The 19,020-nt window shown below is 38.3% G+C and overlaps 1 protein-coding gene across 2 annotated transcripts in view; it reads right to left on the bottom strand.

Annotated features, from left to right (window-relative positions):
• STAG1 (STAG1 cohesin complex component) overlaps positions 1-19,020 on the bottom strand; it is a 509,253-nt gene that overhangs the window by 385,379 nt on the left and 104,854 nt on the right. The window lies entirely within an intron of this gene.

Below are 19,020 nucleotides of genomic sequence, written 5' to 3'. Positions count from 1 at the left end.
CTATGACCAGTGCATTCTCATGGCAAAACTCTGTTAGCCTTTGCCCTACTTTATTTTGTACTCCAAAGCCAAACTTGTCTATTACTCCAGGTATCTTTTGACTTCCTACTTTTGCATTTTAGTCCCCTATGATGAAAATGACTTTTTTTTTTTTGGTGTTAGTTCTACAAGGTCTTTTAGGTCATCATAGAACTGTTCAACTTCAGCTTCTTCAGCATCAGTGACTGGGGCATAGACTTGGATTACTGTGATACTGAATGGTTTGTCTTGGAAATGAACACCATGAACTATAGCCTTCCAGGCTCCTCTGTCCATGGGATTCTCCAGGCAAGAATACTGGATTGGGTTGCCATTTTCTTCTCCAAGGAATCTTCCTGACCTAGGAATCGAACCCTGGTCTCGTGCATTGCAGGCAGATTCTTTACCATCTGAGCCACCAATAACGTCCTTTATCCCAGGTACACATGTCTAGTTAAAATGTGAAAATCAAATAATGGAACCCATCATAACAAGAGGCAAAGAAGTAAAGCCACACAGTCATATCAATAAATTCAGGAAAAACATTTCATAAAATCCAACACACATTCATAATTTTTAAAAGAACTTTCACTAAACTAAAATAGATGGGAACTTCTGAACTTACACCGAACACATACATAATGGGAAGAACTAGCCCTCTTAAGAACAAAGCAAAGATATCTTTTACCATTCCTTTTGAACACTGTACTAGAAATTCAAGCTAAAGCAATAAGAAAAGGAAATAAAAGGTATACAGACCAGGAAGGAAGAAATCAAACTTTCTTTGTATGCAGATCACATGACTGTCTATACAGAAAACCTGAAAAAACTGAAAAGCCATTTTTCATATATAAAATGAACAAATGAAATTTGAAATTAATACACCATTTACATTGTTCAGTCGCTATGTCACGTCTGACTCTCTGTGACTCCAAGGACTGAAGCACACCAGACTCCTCTGTCCTCCACTATCTACCAGAGTTTGCTCAAATTCATGTCTATTGATTTGGTGATGTTGTCTATCCATCTAACCATTTACATCAGCACCAGAAGAAAGATAAATATTTGAATATAAATCCAAAACAATATGGACAAGATCTAGACAAGGAAAACTCCAAAATTTCAATGAAAAATCTAAGAACTAAATATGTGCTCAGTTGCATCTTGAGTCTTTGTGATCCCATGGACTATAGCCCGCCAGGCTCCTCTGTCCATGAAATTTTTCAGACAAGAATATTGGAGCAGGTTACCATTATCTACTCCAGGGGAATCTTCCAACCCAGGGATGGAACCTGTGTCCTTGGAATCTCCTGCACTGGCAAGTGGATTCTTTACCACTGCGCCACCTGAGAAGCCCAAGAACTAAATAAGCAGATAGCTATTCCTGGTTCAGATAGGAAGACTCAAAATTGTCAAGATGTCAGTCCCATCTTGGTCCATAGATTCAACACATTCCCTGTTGACTGCATAAGAAGTTAATTTCTATATATCAAAAACTGGTGCTAAAGTTGATTTGGAGGGCAAAAGATCTAGAATAGGCAAAACAATATTCAAAAACAAGAACAAAATTAGAAGACTGATAATATCTGAATTTAAGATTTGCTTTAATATGTCTATAGCAATCAAGACTATGATAGTGACAAAAAAAATAGACAACTAGATTAATAAAATAATACAGAGAGCCCAGAAGTCAACCCACCCAAATAGTCAATTGATCTGTGACAACTGAACAAAGTGATATAATGGAGAAAACATCATCTTTTCAACGTATGATGTTAAAATTGGATATCCATGTGGGAAAGAAAGAATTTAAAGCCTTCAAAAAATTAACTCAACATGGATCAAAGAACTAAATATAAACTCAAAAGTAAAACTCTTAAAATAACATATGGAAAAATCCAGATGACCTTGGGTATGGTGATGATTTTTTAGGCATATGGTGATGACTTTTTAGATACAACACCAAAGGCACGAACTATGAGGAGAAAATGATAGTTAAACTGGACTTACTAGAATTAAAACTTCTGCTCAGCAAAGGACTGTCAAGAAAATGAAAAGACAAGTCACAGACAGGGAAATAATATTTCTCTAGACATTTTTGTTTAATATTTTCAATATGTTTTTAGTCTAATATCTTAAGCATCCAAAATATATAAAGAAGTGTTAAAACTCAATAAGAAAACAAATAACCTGCTTAAAATATGGGTATAAGACTCGAACACCTCACAAAGGAAACTACACAGCTGGCATATAAGCAAAGAAAAGATACTTAACATCCTATGTCATTAGAGAACTGCAAATTAAAAAACAGTACGATACTTCTACACTCAGAATGGTGAAAAGCCAAAAGACTGACAAAACCAAATGCTGACAAGTAAATGGAACAACAGAAATTCACTGCTGGCAGGAAAACAAAATGGTATAGCAACTTTGGATGACAGTCTGGCAGTTTCTTACAAACTCCATATATTCTTACCATATGTTCCAGCAATCATGCTCCAAAGTATATATCCAAAGGAAGTAAAAACTCATCTTCACACATAAACCTACATAAAGATGTTTAGTGGTTTTATTCAAAAGTGTGAAAACATGGAAGGAACCATGATGTTCTTCAGGAGATGAGTGGATAAATAAACTGTGGTACATGCAGACAATGGAATATTACTCAGTACTAAAAGGAACGAGTCACCAAGTCAGGAAAAGACACAGGAAAAGTCATATGCATATTAGTAACTGAAAGAAGTCAATCTGAAACTGCCACATACTCCATGATTTCAACTACACTGCAGTCTTGACAAGGCAAAACTATGAGACGTTAAAAATACCAGTGGTTGCCAGGGATTACAGGGCAGAAGAGATAATAGGTGGAGCACAAAAGGTTTTTACAGCAGTAAAACTTTTTGTATGATACTATAATGATGGACACATGTAATGATATAGTTATAAAAAGCCATAGTTTATACAACACCAAAAGTGAACACTAATGTTCACTCTGGGTGATAAGGACATGTCAGTGTAAGTTCACCAATTAAACTCACCGCTATGTGTGTATGTACCGCTATGGTACAAGATGATGATAGTGGAAGAGACTGTATGTACTTGGGGACAAGGAATATATGGGATAGTCTCTGTATATTCCATTCAATTTTGCTGTGATTCTAAAATTTCTCTTAAAAATAAAGTCTTTTTTTAGAAATAGTAAATAACTTATTAGCCAATTAAAGTTTTCCACAGAGTTAATTTATATCCTTGGTCAATTTTCTGATCTCACGTGGATTTAAGCACATGTGTACACCCAGAGATACAGAGGCATAATGCCCCATCTACTTAAATACGCAGTGCCCCTATCTGTTTACTATGCACTGTGCCAAAGATGATGACAGGAAGAAAAATAAAATTCAGAATATAATGACCAGCCTGTATCTTGCCTAAATAACACCCGGTTTTATAAATTCTCATTAACTGATTCAAGAACAAGGGTTAAAAAGCAGTATCTATCACACAGCTTATTTCCAATTACAGGCAGTATCACCTGTGGAGTACAAAGTTCTAGTCTTTAATCAGAGGAATTCACTCTCCAGGCAGACTTACAATCTAATTAATTCAGGACCCTATTTTATCACTCCTAAAATTTTATCTGAGCTGTCTCAGAGAATCTCTTAGCAGTGAATATGTATATACATACGCATGTGGGTAGATGGTAGTGGTTGGCACATGATTTGCAAAGCAAAACAATGATTAAAATGGTGTTTCTGAAACTGTGGACTTCTCCAGTGATCCAGAGTTTAAGAATCCACCCTGCAATGCAGGGGACAAGGATTCAATCCCTGGTTAGCAAACTAGGATCCCACATGCTGTAGGGCAACTGAGCCCTCACACACTAGAGAGCCCATGCGTTTTTCGCAATGAAGATCCTGAATGTTGCAGGTGGGATCTGAAGTACTACTCTGCACCAACACAGAAATGTTATACTCATTTACTGTTTTAACTAGAATTATGATTGTTACCTATGTTCATGACAGCAAATTAAAGATATTAAGAGAAAAAAAATTTCCAATACATAAATGTATACATCATACTATGAAAAATTTAAGTAGATTTCAATCAAGAAAACAAAGTACCAATCTCTTTTCTAAGTAAAAGTAGCCTACAAATGAGAAAATTTTTCTAGTTCTTTCAGTGAATAAAAAGAATGCCAAAATAGAGTTCAAACCTCCAATTTACACAGCAATACCTACTACAAGATGAAGCAAATAGGAAAAAGGCACTATTATGACACAGGAAATGGAGAAGTAATAAACTTTGGAAAACATTAATCCTCAAAATCTCAAATATTAAAGAGACAAGACAACTTACACCAAAATTGAATTACGTGCTAAATGGGATAGTTCACTGGTAACAGCAAGTTGACTCGTTCATTAGTCCTCTTTTTCTCTTCAAATATTCTAAAAAAGTATCCCCTTCTTTTACCATCTCCAGGTAACAAAGCCTTAAAATTAAAAGGAATTATAGCAGAGGGCTTCAAGAATTTGGGCCCTGGATCCAGATCATCTGGGCCTTAAGCTTTCTAACTCTGTAACTCACTATGCCTCAGTATTCTCACCTCTCAAACAGAAATAATGCAACTAACAAAAAAAAAAAAAAAGCTTCATTTGGTTGCTGAGAGAAATAATTGGAAGAATGCCTATAACTTTAAAAAATATTAAGACTGAGCTACAGAAAGAAGTATATAAAAACATAAAGCTCTGCAAGCCCAAGTATCTGTTCTTTTTGCCCCATTTTACACTCTTAATGGGGCTTCCCAGGTGGCACTGGTGGTAAAGAACACGCCTGTCAATGCAGGAGATGCGGGTTCGATCCTTAAGTTGGGAAGATCCCCTAGAGGAGGGCATGGCAACCAACTCCAGTATTCTTGCCTGGAGAATCCCATGGACAGAGAGGAGCCTGAAGGGGCTATAGTCCACAAGGTCGCACAGAGTCAGATATGACTGAAGCAAATTAGCACACATGAAAGCATACTCTTAATGCCTGAAACCTAGTAAAAATTTGTTCAATTAAACTATGTGACCATGCATGTATATTATGTAAATACATTTGTAAAAGCAGTAGTTGCAAAACTGAACATGAGAATTCTCAGATGGTTAACAAACCAAAAGCAGCAGCATTTTCTTTAAAAGCAAACACAAAAATAGTTGACAGTAGTATTCTCAGTAACTGACTTATTCAGCAGTGACATTAAGATGTTGGGCAGATGAAAGTGGGAAGCAAGGGGGTTAAGGGAAAAGATGGAGGAACAGCGCATATGAGAAATGGAAGAAAGTTGTTTGAAAAAGCCTCCCACAAGTGATCTTATACACACATACAACTCTACCACACAGAAAAATGTCCTGGCACTAAGGAAAAAGGACAAGCCAAAATAAGGACTCCTGTCATATCCAGAGAACTTCAAATTTTTTTGTTTTGACCGAACTCTTCCAAAACTTTACATGTTGCCCTTGGAAAATGCAGTTCCATGATAAACATCCTCAAACTATTTCCCAAATTCTTCCTTCTTATCTTCTTCACATCTAGTCACATTTTCCCTTTACTTTTTATATTTCCATTACTTTATGTTCTTATAACTCTAAAACCAAGAGATAACAGCAAGAAACTTAAAACTCTCCTACAATCGCAACTTTCACTGCTTCTCTCCCATTACTTTACTCCTAATTTCAAAGTGCTTGTTATTTCTCGACAAAACCAATTCTCTTCTGCTTCTGTGCATGTGCAAATACTACCTCATGCCCAATAAAACCCTACTCCTCCTGAAGCAAATTCGAAAGCTCTAAACTTCTTGAAATCTAGGCAGGGTTAAGAATCACACTTATAAGCTTTCATACCACACTGTACGTACCACTGAGAGTACCTTTTGCTGCATACTATGTGTGTGTGTCTGTGTGTGATCATGTATTATTTTGTTAGTAATAGTTCCACAAATTTCTTTCAGCTCCTTACTTCTGTCACTCCACTCTGTTACTTTTTCTATTAATTTATTTTTAATTGAAGGATAACTGCTTTACAGAATTTTGTTTTCTGTCAAACCTCAACATGAATCAGCCATAGGTATACATATATCCCCTCCCTCGTGAACCTCCTCCCCATCTCTCTACCCATCCCACCCCTCTAAATTGATACAGAGCCCCTGACTGAGTTTCCTAGGGCAGTTTTAAGTTCACAACAATTCACCACGCAATTTAAGTAATTCATTTGCATTTCTAGCTCTGTAGGAGATTTTATGATCTTCTAGAGAGAAATGTACCCATTCCAGTGTTCTTGCCTGGAGAATCCCAGGGACGGGGGAGCCTGGTGGGCTGCCTGCCGTCTATGGGGTCGCACAGTTGGACACGACTGAAGCGACTTAGCAGCAGCAGCACCAGCAGGGAGAAATGTCTTCTCATCTTGTTCTTAAGGAAATGTCTAGTACCTGGCACCCAGAAAGGTGGCTTCTTAGCAAGTGTAAAACATTAATAAAGTGGTAAGTGAAAGTGTTAGTCGCTCAATTGTGCCCCAACTCTTTGCAACTGCATGGTCTGCCCATGGAATTCTCTAGGCAAGAACACTAGAGTGGATTGTCATTCCCTTCTCCAGAAGATCTCCCCAACCCAGGGATCAAACTGCATCTCTTGCATCTCCTGCATTGGCAAGTGGATTCTTTACCACTGAGCCACCAGGGAAGCTCACTAAAGTTGTAAGTAAATTGCTAGTTCATTTATAAGTTTGTTTGAAATATTTATTTATGTGGCTTTAGTTGCACCATGTGAGATCTCAAAAAAAAAAAAAAAATCGTAGTAGGTGAACTCTTAGTGCCAGCAGATGGGATCTAGTTCCCTAACCAAGGATCAAACCCAGAGCCCTTGCACTGGCAGTGTGGAGTCTTAGCCACTGGACCACAAGGGAAGTTTTTAAAGCTATTGTGCATGGGATCTTTTTCTCACTATAATTTCTAACCAGTTACATAGCTGTCATAAAAACTGCCTTTTAGTTTGACTGAGATTTCTCATTTCTGTAAATCTGTACAGCACCAAAACTACAAAAAGAAGTCAGATTACAGTAAGCTTCACCCCTGGTTCCTCTCTAGAGAAGGTTGAGGCCTCCTGAGTTAAGTTTCAAGAGTTCAACAGGCAGGTGTACTATGTGAAAAATGTAGAAAAATAAAAAAGCATCAATTGAACAGATCCAAACTAGAGTTTTGATAAGGAATCAGAATCCAAAGTCAGATGCAAAATGACAAATCTAACAAATAGGAGTAAAATTACAAACACAAAATGGAACTAAGAGAAAAGAATCTTACATAAAGTATTACATCAAGACCAGAGCAGACTGGAAACAAATAACAAAACTTCAAAGACCACATGAATATAATACATGGATTTGTGGCAGAGTCAAGACATTTGCTCATCTTTATTATTAATCTAACTTAACAAAAATTTTAAGAAAGCATTATAAATATGTATCCATTATCATTTTAAGAAAAAATTAAACTTAAATAAATTTAAATATATAGCCCTCTAAGTGAAGTGAGTGAGTGAAGTCGCTCAGTCGTGTCCGACTCTTTGCGACCCTGTGGACTGTAGCCCACCAGGCTCCTCCGTACATGGGATTCTCCAGGCAAGAATACTGGAGTGGGTTGCCATTTCCTTCTCTTTTAGCCCTCTAAAATTATCTTTAAAAATATTAAATTATACAACTAACCAACTACAAATATGTTATTGATTGGCTTGCTCTAAATTTAAATAGGATTAAAAATGCCATCAACCTTTAAGATAGCTAATAAGTAAAAATGAACACCAAGGAGATTAACTTCCTTACACTGAATCATCCTGTACTAAGTATACAAGAGAGAATACAATTGCAAACACTTAACTGACATACCTGTCTGCCAAAATTTCCACAATATTCTTTTATTTACAATTCACTGTTTATCAGCTTGTACAATATTAATTTGCAAAACTAACTTTCTAACAGTAATTCTAATTTTCAAAATAAAAGCAACATATTAAACTTTTCTCACTGCACAATGCATACTTCTATTCTCTGGTTTAGGGATGAATGTGTAGTCTCCAGGAGACATTCTGGAATAGTTTTCTACATGCTTAGTTTCACAGATGAATAATCCCACAAACTTAAAAAGACAAGACCATATTCTTCTGGAGCCCTCCATTCCATATCCCCAGTGGTATTTAAATGCCCCCAATGGTATTTGATCTACAAAATGCAAGGCAATGTTATAAAATGTTGGTATCAAAAAATGTTTAAATTATGGTGCTTGCCATGGTCAAGTAGGGTTTATCCCATGGATGCAAGGATCCTTCAATATACACAAATCAATCAATGTGACACTCTGTATTAACAAAAGGAAAGATAAAAACCATATGACATTCTCAATAGATGCAGAGAAAGCCTTTGACAAAATTCAATACCCATTTATGATTTAAAAAAAAAAAAAAAACTTCAAAAAATGGGCAGAGAAGGAATCTACCTCAACAAAATAAAGGCCATACATGATAAACCCAGAGTAAACATTATTCTCAATGGAAAAACTGAAAGCATTACCTCTAAGATCAGGAACAAGACAAAGGTGCCCACTCTCACCACTATCATTTTTTGGAAGTCCTATCTATGGCAATCAGAGAAGAAAAGGAAATAAAGGGAACCCAGATTAGAAAAGAAGTAAAACTCTCACTGTTTGCAGACAACAATGATACATGGAGCCCTAAAGATACAGTACGAAATTTACTAGAGCTAATCAGTGAATTTACCAACATTGCAGAATAAAAAATCATTACACAAAAATCACTTGCATTTCTATACACTAACAATGAAAAATCAGAAAGAGAAATTAAGGAATCAATCCCATTCACCACTGAAACAAGAATATCTAGGAATAAACCTACCTAAGGAGACAAAAAGAGCTGTATACAGAAAAACATAAGACCCTGATAAAAGAAATCAAAGATGACATAAACAGATGGAGAGATACTCCATGTTTCTGAGGTAGAACAATCAATATTGTGAAAATGACTAAACTACCAAATGCAATCTACAGATTCAATGCAATCCCTATCCAATTATGAATGGTAGTTTTCACAGAACTAGAACAAAAAATCTCACAATTCATATGGAAACAAAAAGGACCCAGAATAATCAAAGCAATCTTGAGAAAGAAGAATGGAGCTGGAGCAAACTTCAGACTATACTACAAAGCTACAGTCATCAAGACAGTATGGTACTGGCACAAAAACAGAAATATAGGCCAATGGAACAACACAGAAAGCCCAGAGATAAGCCCAAGAAACACCTATGGACACCTTATTTTTGACAAAGGAGGCAAGAATATACAATGGGGCAAAGACAGTCTCCTCAGTAAGTGCTGCTGGGAAAACTGGACAGCTACATGTAGAATAAAATTAGAACACTTCCTAACACCATATACAAAGAAAAGCTCAAAATGGATTAAAGACATAAATGTAAAACCAGAAACTACAAAACTCTTAGAGGAAAATATAGGCAGAACACTCTGTAACATAAACCACAGCAAGATCCTCTATGACTCACCTCCTAGAATAATGGAAATAAAAACAAAAGTAAACAAGTGGGACCTAATTAAACGTAAAAGCTTTTACACAGCAAAGGAAACTGTAAGTAAGGTGAAAATACAACCCTTAGAATGGGAGAAAATAATAGCAATTGAAACAACTGACAAAGGATTAGTTTCAAAAATACACAAGAAGCTCACACAACTCAATATGAGAAAAACAAAACACCTACCCAACAATTGGGCAAAAGACCTAAACAGACGTTTCTCCAAAGAAGACATAGAAATGGCTTATAAACACATGAAAAGATGCTCAACATCATTCCTTATTAGAGAAATGCAAGTCAAAACTACAGTGAGTCAGTCTCACACCAGTTAGAATGGCCTCCATCAAAAAATTTACAAACAGTAAGTGCTGGAGAGGGTGTGGAGAAAAGGGAACCCTCTTGCACGGTTGGTGGAAATGTAAATTGATACACCCTTTATGGAAGACAGTACAGAGATTTCTTTTAAAACTAGGAATAAAACAACCATGCTGCTGCTGCTGCTAAGTTGCTTCAGTCGTGTCCGACTCTGTGCGACCCCATAGACGGCAGCCCACCAGGCTACCCCGTCCCTGGGATTCTCCAGGCAAGAACACCAGAGTGGGTTGCCATTTCCTTCTCCAATGCAGGAAAGTGAAAAGTGAAAGTGAAGTCGCTCACTCATGTCCAACTCTTCGCAACCCCATGGACTGCAACCCACCAGGCTCCTCCATCCATGGGATTTTCCAGGCAACAGTACTGGAGTGGGGTGCCACTGCCTTCTCCAAAACTACCATATGACCCAGTAATTGCACTACTAGCCATATGCCCTGAGGAAACCAAAATTGAAAATGACACCTGTATTCCAATGTTCACTGCAGTACTATTTACAATAGTTAGGATATGGAAGCAACCTAGATGTCCATTGACAGATGAACAGATAAAAAAGCTGTGGTAATATCCACAATGGACTATTACTCAGACATAACAAGGAATGCATTTGAGCCATTTCTAACGAGATGGATGAACCTAGAGCCTATTACACAGAACAAAGTAGAGAAAAACAAATACCTAAACTAACACATAAATATGGAATCTAGAAAGATGGTACTGATGACCTATTTGCAGGGCAGCAATGGAGACACAGAGAACAGACTCATGGACATGGATGGGGGAAAGGAGAGGGTGGGCTGTATGAACAAAGTTAACATGGAAACATATTACCATATGTAAAACAGATAGCCAACGGGAGGTTGCTGTATGACTCAGGGAACTCAAACCTGGGCTCTGTAACAACCTAGAGGGGTAGGGTGGGGAGGGACAAGGGAGGTAGGATCAAGAGGCAGGGGACACAGGTATACCTATGGCTGATTCATGTTGATGTTTGGCAGAAACCAACACAATACTGTAAAGCAATTATTCTACAATTAAAAATAATTATTGAAAACTTATGCTGTTTGCTCTTAAGAAACTCAGCAAGACAGAAAAAACACACAGAATCCATGATAGATTCTTAGTTGTTGAGGGAGGAATATGTGCCTATTCAGTTTGATAAAAGCAGTGAAAAAACAGATTCTATGGGTTCATGAACAAGAAGAAATGGGTTCTTAATAAATCCTTATGACTAAACAAACTTTAAAGAATGAGGTCCAATTTTTCAAAAGATGACACAGTGATGGCTAACAGGCACATCTGCTAATTATTGGAGAAATGCAAATCAAAGCCACAATGCGGTATCACCTTATACCTGTCAGAATGGCTATCATCAAAAAGTTTATAAATAATAAATGTTAAAGAGGATGTACAGAGAAGGGAGTCCGTTCAGTGCTGACTGGAACGTAATTAATAACAGCACTATGGAAACATTAAGTTGTTGCTGCTTAGTTGCTAAGTCACGTCCTACTCTTCCTACTCTTTTGCGACCCATGGACCGGAGCCCACTATAAGTTTTCCTCAGTTTAAGGGATTTGCCACGCAAGAAAATTGGAGTAGGTTGCCACTTTTCCCTCCAGGGGACCTTCCTGACCCAGGAATTGAACTCGGGTCTCCTGCATTGGCAGGTGGATTCTTTACCACTGAGCCACCAGGAAGCCCATGGAAACAGCATGGAGGGTCCTTTAAGAAACTAAAAATAGAACTACCATATGATCCAACAATTCCATTCCTGGGCATATACCGAAAAAAAAAAAAAAAAAAAAACCCCGTAAACTTTAACTTGAAAAGATACATGTACCCCAGTGGTTACAGCAGCACTATTTACAACAGCCAAGACATGGAAGCAACCCAAGTGCCTATCAACAGACACCGGGTTAAGAAGATACAATAGCCTGTTACTCAGTCACATAAAAAGAATAAACTACTGTCATCTGTAGCAATGAGAATGGACCTAGAGAATACTATGCTTAGTGAATTTAGTTAGAAAAAGAAACATATTATATGTAACTTATATGTGGAATTACAAAACTAATACAGATGAATGTATACACAAAACAAACCCACATAGAAAACTTGTGGTTACCACAGGTGACACAGAAGGGGAGAGAGTCAAATTAGGGGTGCAGGATTAAGGGACACAAACTACTATATATATATACAAAATAGATAAGCAACAAGGATATACTAGTATAGCACAGTGAATTATATCTATCATCTTATAATAACCTATAACGGCATATAATCTGCAGAAATGCTGAATTACTATGCTGTACATCTGAAACTACCACAATATTTAATACTTCAAGTTAAAAAAATAGAGATCCAAACCAGATAAAAGATATGAAATTTTACAGATTCACTGCTTTGTGCATAGGTTTATGAAAAGTTCTTTTACAACTAGAAAATTTGAACATTGTTTATTTGAATAATAATTAAAGTATCTAATTGTGTCTTGCTACTTTAAATCCAGAGAGTTACTGTGAGTTCTCCTCAAATCTACTGTTCCACGAACAACTAATATTTTATCTTAAATTCTGAAAAATTCTTTAAATCTTGAAGACTAGTATAATTAGAAAAACCTGAACTATAATAGCTTGCTAAGTCACTTCAGTCATGTCCGACTCTGTGCGACCCCGTAGACGGAAGCCCACCAGGCTCCCCCGTCCCTGGGATTCTCCAGGCAAGAACACCTGAGTGGGTTGCCATTTCCTTCTCCAATGCATGAAAGTGAAAAGTGAAAGTGAAGTTGCTCAGTCGTGTCCGACTCTTAGTGACCCCATGGACTGCAGCCTACCAGGCTCCTCCGTCCATGGGATTTTCCATGCAAGAGTACTGGAGTGGGGTGCCATTACAACCCCCAAAATAAGACAATCATCTAACAGTACATAATGATACAAATAAAAATTGAATGGAAAAGTAAATGGGGGAGAAGGGAAAGCTTTACCTCACAGTAGAATAAATGTATAAGAAATGATAAAAGAAGAAAAATCACCATTTAATAAACATCACAACTGCTTTTTCAGGCAGGAATCATTAATGGATACCAAAACTGGAAGGCAAAAGTATAACGAAAAGTATTGCTCGAAGCATCTCCTTTGTACAAGATACTAACTAATGACAAAGAGGAAAACAGTCACACTACAATGGAGAAACCTGGCAAGCCCTCCTTAACCAGGGAATCAGTTAACAGTGCCAATAATGGGTCAAAATTATTTAACAACATAAAAACAGGAGCCTCCTGATAGGAGGAACAAAAAAGGATACAATTTCAGTTCCACTGTATTCTTGCCAAAAAAGAAAAACTTAAGTTCAATCATAATCATATGAACCAAAACTGAAGGACATTCTAGAAAATAAAAACCCGGTATTTGTCAAAAAGGTCAAAGTCATGAAAGACTGAAGGCTGAGAAACTGCCACAGTCAAGAAGAGGCATAACAACCTAATGCAATATGTGATCCTGGATTAGATCCTAGATCAGAAAACGGATGTTAGTGAGACAACTGATGAGATATGAATAAGGTCTGCATACTAGTTCATAATATGGATTAGTTTATTTTCTGATTTTGATAATTGTGCTGTGATAATTAAGATACTGGCATTTGGGGAAGCTAGATGAAGAATGTGGAGAATAAATCTCTGTATTAATTTTGGGGCTTAATTTATATTATTTTAGGAGGTAAAGAGAAAAATCCAAAATAACTCCCAAACTGTACACTAAATACACCTCACTATAAGATCCAAGAACATGAAAAAAGAAACAATTGATTTTATAAACTGATCATTCAACTTTCCCCCAAAGGTTGAAAACATTGCTTCGGTCTTGTTGCTATTTTGTCACTAAATCATGTCCAACTCTTTTCTAACCCCACAGACTGTTAGTCCGCCAGGCTCCTCTGTCCATGGAATTTCCTAGGCAAGAATACTGGAGCTCCATGGGACTGTTCAGTTCAGTTAGTCACTCAGTGGTGTCTGACTCTTTGCAAAACCATGACTTTGCAGCACGCCAGGCCTCCCTGTCCATCAGCAATTCCCGGAGTTTTCTCAAACTTATGCCCATTGAGTAGGTGATGCCATCCAACCATGTCATCCTCTGTCTTCACCTTCTTCTTCCACCTTCAATCTTTCCCAGCATCATGGTCTTTTCAAATGGGTCAGTTCTTCACATCAGGTGGCAAAGTATTGGAGTTTCAGCATGAGTCCTTCCAATGAACATCCAGGACTGATTCCCTTTAGGATGGACTGGTTGGATCTCCTTGCAGGGACTCTCAAGAGTCTTCTCCAACACCACAGTTCAAAACCATCAATTCTTCATCGATCAGCTTTCTTCACAGTCCAACTCTCACATCCATACATGACCACTGGAAAAACCACAGCTTTGACTACACGGACCTTTGTAGGCAAAGTAATGTCTCTGCTTTTTTAATATGCTGTCTAGGTTGGTCATAACTTTTCCTCCAAGGAGTAAGCATCTTTTAATTTCATGGCTGCAATCACCATCTGCAGTGATTTTGGAGCCCAAAAAAAATAAAGTCTGCACTGTTTCCACAGTTTTCCCACCTATTTGCCATGAAGTGATGGGACCAGATGCCATGATCTTAGTTTTCTGAATGTTGAGCTTTAAACCAACTTTTTCACTCTCCTCTTTCACTTTCATCAAGAGGCTCTTTAGTTCCTCTTCACTTTCTGCCATAAGGGTGGTATCATCTGCATATCTGAGGTTACTGATATTTCTCCCGGCAATCTTGATTCCCACTTGTGCTTCTTCCAGCCCAGTGTTTCTCATGATGTACTCTGCATATAAGTTAAACAAGCAGGGTGACAATATACAGCCTTGACATACTCCTTTTTCTCTGTGGAACCAGTCTATTGTTCCATGTCCAGTTCTCACTGTTGCTTCATGACCTGCATACAGGTTTCTCAAGAGGCAGGTCAGCTGGTCTGGTATTCCCTTCTCTTTCAGAATTTTCCACAGTTTACTGTGATCCACACAATCAAAGGCTTTGGCATAGTCAATAAAGTGGAAATAGGTGTTTTTCTGGAACTCTCTTGCTTTTTTGATGATTCAGTAGAAGTTGGCAATTTGATCTCTGGTTCCTCTGCCTTTTCTAAAAGCAGCTTGAACATCTGGAATTTCACGGTTCATCATGTACTATTGAAGCCTAGCTTGGAGAATTTTGAGCATTACTTTACTAGCGTGTGAGATGAGTGCAACTGTGTGGTGGTTTGAGCATTCTGTGACCATGGTACTGATCTGTGCAACAAATGAAATTTCAATAAATCCTTAAAGGGGGAAATTTTTTTTTCTGATAAAAACTGATATTTGTACATTCTTCAAATGCAATAAATGTTCAATCCCACTAAGAAAATTACTAACAAAAGAATTTAAAAGTCAGAAGCCAGAAAAACAGAAGTAAATTCTTTCATCGTTTATGCTTATATTTTACACTTCCAAGGTTCCTTGAGCTGCTATAAGAATATGCCATAAACTGGGTGGCTTTAAAGACCATCTCCATAGAAAAGAAATGCAGAAAAGCAAAATGGCTGTCTGGGGAGGCCTTACAAATAGCAGTGAAAAGAAGAGAAGCAAAAAGCAAGGGAGAAAAGGAAAGATATAAGCATGTGAATGCAGAGTTCCACAGAATAGCAAGGAGAGATAAGAAAGCCTTCCTCAGAGATCAATGTAAAGAAATAGAAAAAACAGAATGGGAAAGACTAGAGATCTCTTCAAGAAAATTAGAGATACCAAGGGAACATCTCATGCAAAGATGGGCTCGATAAAGGACAGAAATGGTATGGACCTAACAGAAGCAGAAGATATTAAGAAGAGGTGGCAAGAATACACAGAAGAACTATACAAAAACGATCTTCATGACCCAGATAATCACGATGGTGTGATCACTGACCTAGAGCCAGACATCCTGGAATGTGAAGTCAAGTGGGCCTTAGAAAGCATCACTACAAACAAAGATAGTGGGGGTGATGGAATTCCAGTTGAGCTATTTCAAATCCTGAATGATGATGCTGTGAAAGTGCTGCACTCAATATGCCAGCAAATTTGGAAAACTCAGCAGCAGCCACAGGACTGGAAAAGCTCAGTTTCCATTCCAATCCCAAAGAAAGGCAATGCCAAAGAATGCTCAAACTACCGCATAATTGCACTCGTCTCACACGCTAGTAAAGTAATGCTCAAAATTCTCCAAGCCAGGCTTCAGCAATATGTGAACCGTGAATTTCCAGATTTTCAAGCTGGGTTTAGAAAAGGCAGAGGAGCCCGAGACCAAATTGCCAACGTCTGCTGGATCATGGAAAAAGCAAGAGAGTTCCAGAAAAACATCTATTTCTGCTTTATTGACTACGCCAAGGCCTTTGAATGTGTGGATCACAATAAATTGTGGAAAATTCTCAAAGAGATGGGAATACCAGACCACCTGACCTGCCTCCTGAGCAACCTATATGCAGGTCAGGAAGCAACAATGAGAACTGGACATGGAACAACAGACTGGTTCCAAATAGGAAAAGGCTTATTTAACTTATATGTAGAGTACATCATGAGAAACGCTGGGCTGAAGGAAGTATAAGTTGGAATCAGGATTGCCAGGAGAAATATCAATAACCTCAGATATGCAGATGACACCACCCTTATGGCAGAAAGTGAAGAGGAACTAAAAAGCCTCTTGATGAAAGTGAAAGGGATTCTCCAGGCAAGAACATTGGAGTGGGTTGCCATTTCCTTCTCCAATTCATGAAAGTGAAAAGTGAAAGTGACATCGCTCAGTCATGTCTGACTCTTAGCGACTCCATGGACTGCAGCCCACCAGGCTCCTCCATACATGGGATTTTCCAGGCAAGAGTACAGGAGTTGATTGCCATTGCCTTTTCCGGAAAGTGAAAGAAGAGAGTGAAAAAGTTGGCTTAAATCTCAACATTCAGAAAACAAAGATCATGGCATCTGGTCCCACCACTTCATGGGAAATAGACGGGGAAACAGTGGAAACAGTGTCAGACTTTATTTTGGGGGGCTCCAAAATCACTGCAGATGGTGATAGCAGCCATGAAATTAAAATATGCTTACTCCTTGGAAGGAAAGTTATGACCAACCTAGATAGCATATTCAAAAGCAGAGACATTACTTTGCCAACAAAGGTCTGTCTAGTTAAGGCTGGTTTTTCCAGTAGTCATGTATGGATGTGAGAGTTGGACTGTGAAGAAAGCTGAGTGCCGAAGAATTGATGCCTTTGAACTGTGGTGTTGGAGAAGAATCTTAATAGGAGTCCCTTGGACTGCAAGGAGATCCAACCAGTCCATCCTAAAAGAAATCAGTCCTGGATGTTCATTGAAAGTTCATTGGATGTTCAGTTGAAGCTGAAATTCCAATACTCTGGCCACCTCATGTGAAGAATTGACTCATTGGAAAAGATTCTGATGCTGGGAGGGAGTGGGGGCAGGAGGAGAAGGGGACGACAGAGGATGAGATGGCTAGGTAGCATCACCAACTCGATGGACATGAGTTTGGGTAAACTCCGGGAGTTGGTGATGGACAGAGAGGGCTGGAGTGCTGCGATTCATGGGGTCGCAAAGAGTCAGACCTGACTGAGCGACTGAACTGATGGTACTGAAAGGAACAGAAATTTACTCTCACACTGCTCTAGAGGGAAGAAGTCCAAAATCAAGATGTTGACAGGGCCATGCTCCCTCCAATGCCTCTAGGTGAGGATCCTTCTTTGCCCCTTCCAGTTTCTGGGAATCCCAGGCATTCCTTGGTGTATTACAGTGTAACTCCTACCTCTGTCTCCATCTTCACATGGCTATCTTCCCTATATCCCTTCCCTGAGTCTTTGTGCTTTCATACAGCATTTTTCTTCCTCTGTTTTAATTCTTTCTTCTTATAAGGACACCTGTCAAACTGCATTAGGGCTCACTTCCCAGGTGTTGTAGTGATAAAAAAAAATCTACCTAACAATGCAGGAGATGCAGATTTGATCCCTGGGTCAAGAAGATTCCCTGGAGTAAGACATGGCAACCCACTCCAGTATTCTTGCCTGGGGAATGTTATGGTCAGAGCAGCATAGCAGGCTAAAGTCCATGGGGCTGCAATGGACACAACTGAGCACATTTGTAGATCACAGAATCAGACAATAAATAGACAAACATGACTACTGCGGATTATGCAGTGACAGGAGGTGATAAAGTACTTTAAACAGATGGTTTAAAACTTTCTGAGAGGCTAACGTTTGAGTAAAGACTTGAGGAGTGTGCAAGTGTAATGGTCAATGTAAAAGGATGGGAAGTGAAAGTCACTCAGTCGGTTCCAACTGTTTGTCCAACTGTTTGTGATCCCATGGAATAGTACATGGAATTCTCCAGGCCAGAATATGAAGCGGGCAGCTGTTCCCTTCTCCAGGGTAGCATCCCAACCCAGGGATCGAACGCAGGTCCCCCACATTGCAGGCAGATTCTTTACCAGCTGAGCCCCGAGGGAAGCCCAAGCAGAATGACTATTCTTGACAACGAAGGAAGGGAAGGTATTTCTTTAGTTATCTGTTATGGCCATGTGGCAATGGTGCAGACAGTTTACAATTTATTAAGCATACCTAGTTTAAAATTATGATTCTTACTTAGAATCTTTTATTAAATTCTGTACATCAAAATGTTAAGACACTTAACTTTTTATGTTATTTCAATTTTGAATCATTTAAAACTGTATAGTCCCCAATCATACCATGAGAGTTTGCTGATCACAAAAGTTGGGTTTCAAAAGACATTTAACTTGGTAATTGTACGTTAAGTCAAGACACCATGCTGTTTTCACACAAAATTAATTATATAGTTGTAAGTTTACTGTTACTAAATATTGTTGTTGTTTAGTCACTAAGTCGTGTCCAACTCTTTTCAATTCCATGTACTACAGACTGCTTGGCCTGTGTCCATGGGATTCCCCAGGCAAGAATACTGGAGTGGGCTGCTGTTCT

The sequence above is a fragment of the Bos indicus genome, chromosome 1 (genome assembly GCF_029378745.1).
Source record: "Bos indicus isolate NIAB-ARS_2022 breed Sahiwal x Tharparkar chromosome 1, NIAB-ARS_B.indTharparkar_mat_pri_1.0, whole genome shotgun sequence".
NCBI classification, from domain to species: domain Eukaryota; kingdom Metazoa; phylum Chordata; class Mammalia; order Artiodactyla; family Bovidae; genus Bos; species Bos indicus.
The sequence above is the reverse complement of the archived record's forward strand: the minus strand, read 5'-3'. Positions and strand labels throughout refer to the sequence as shown.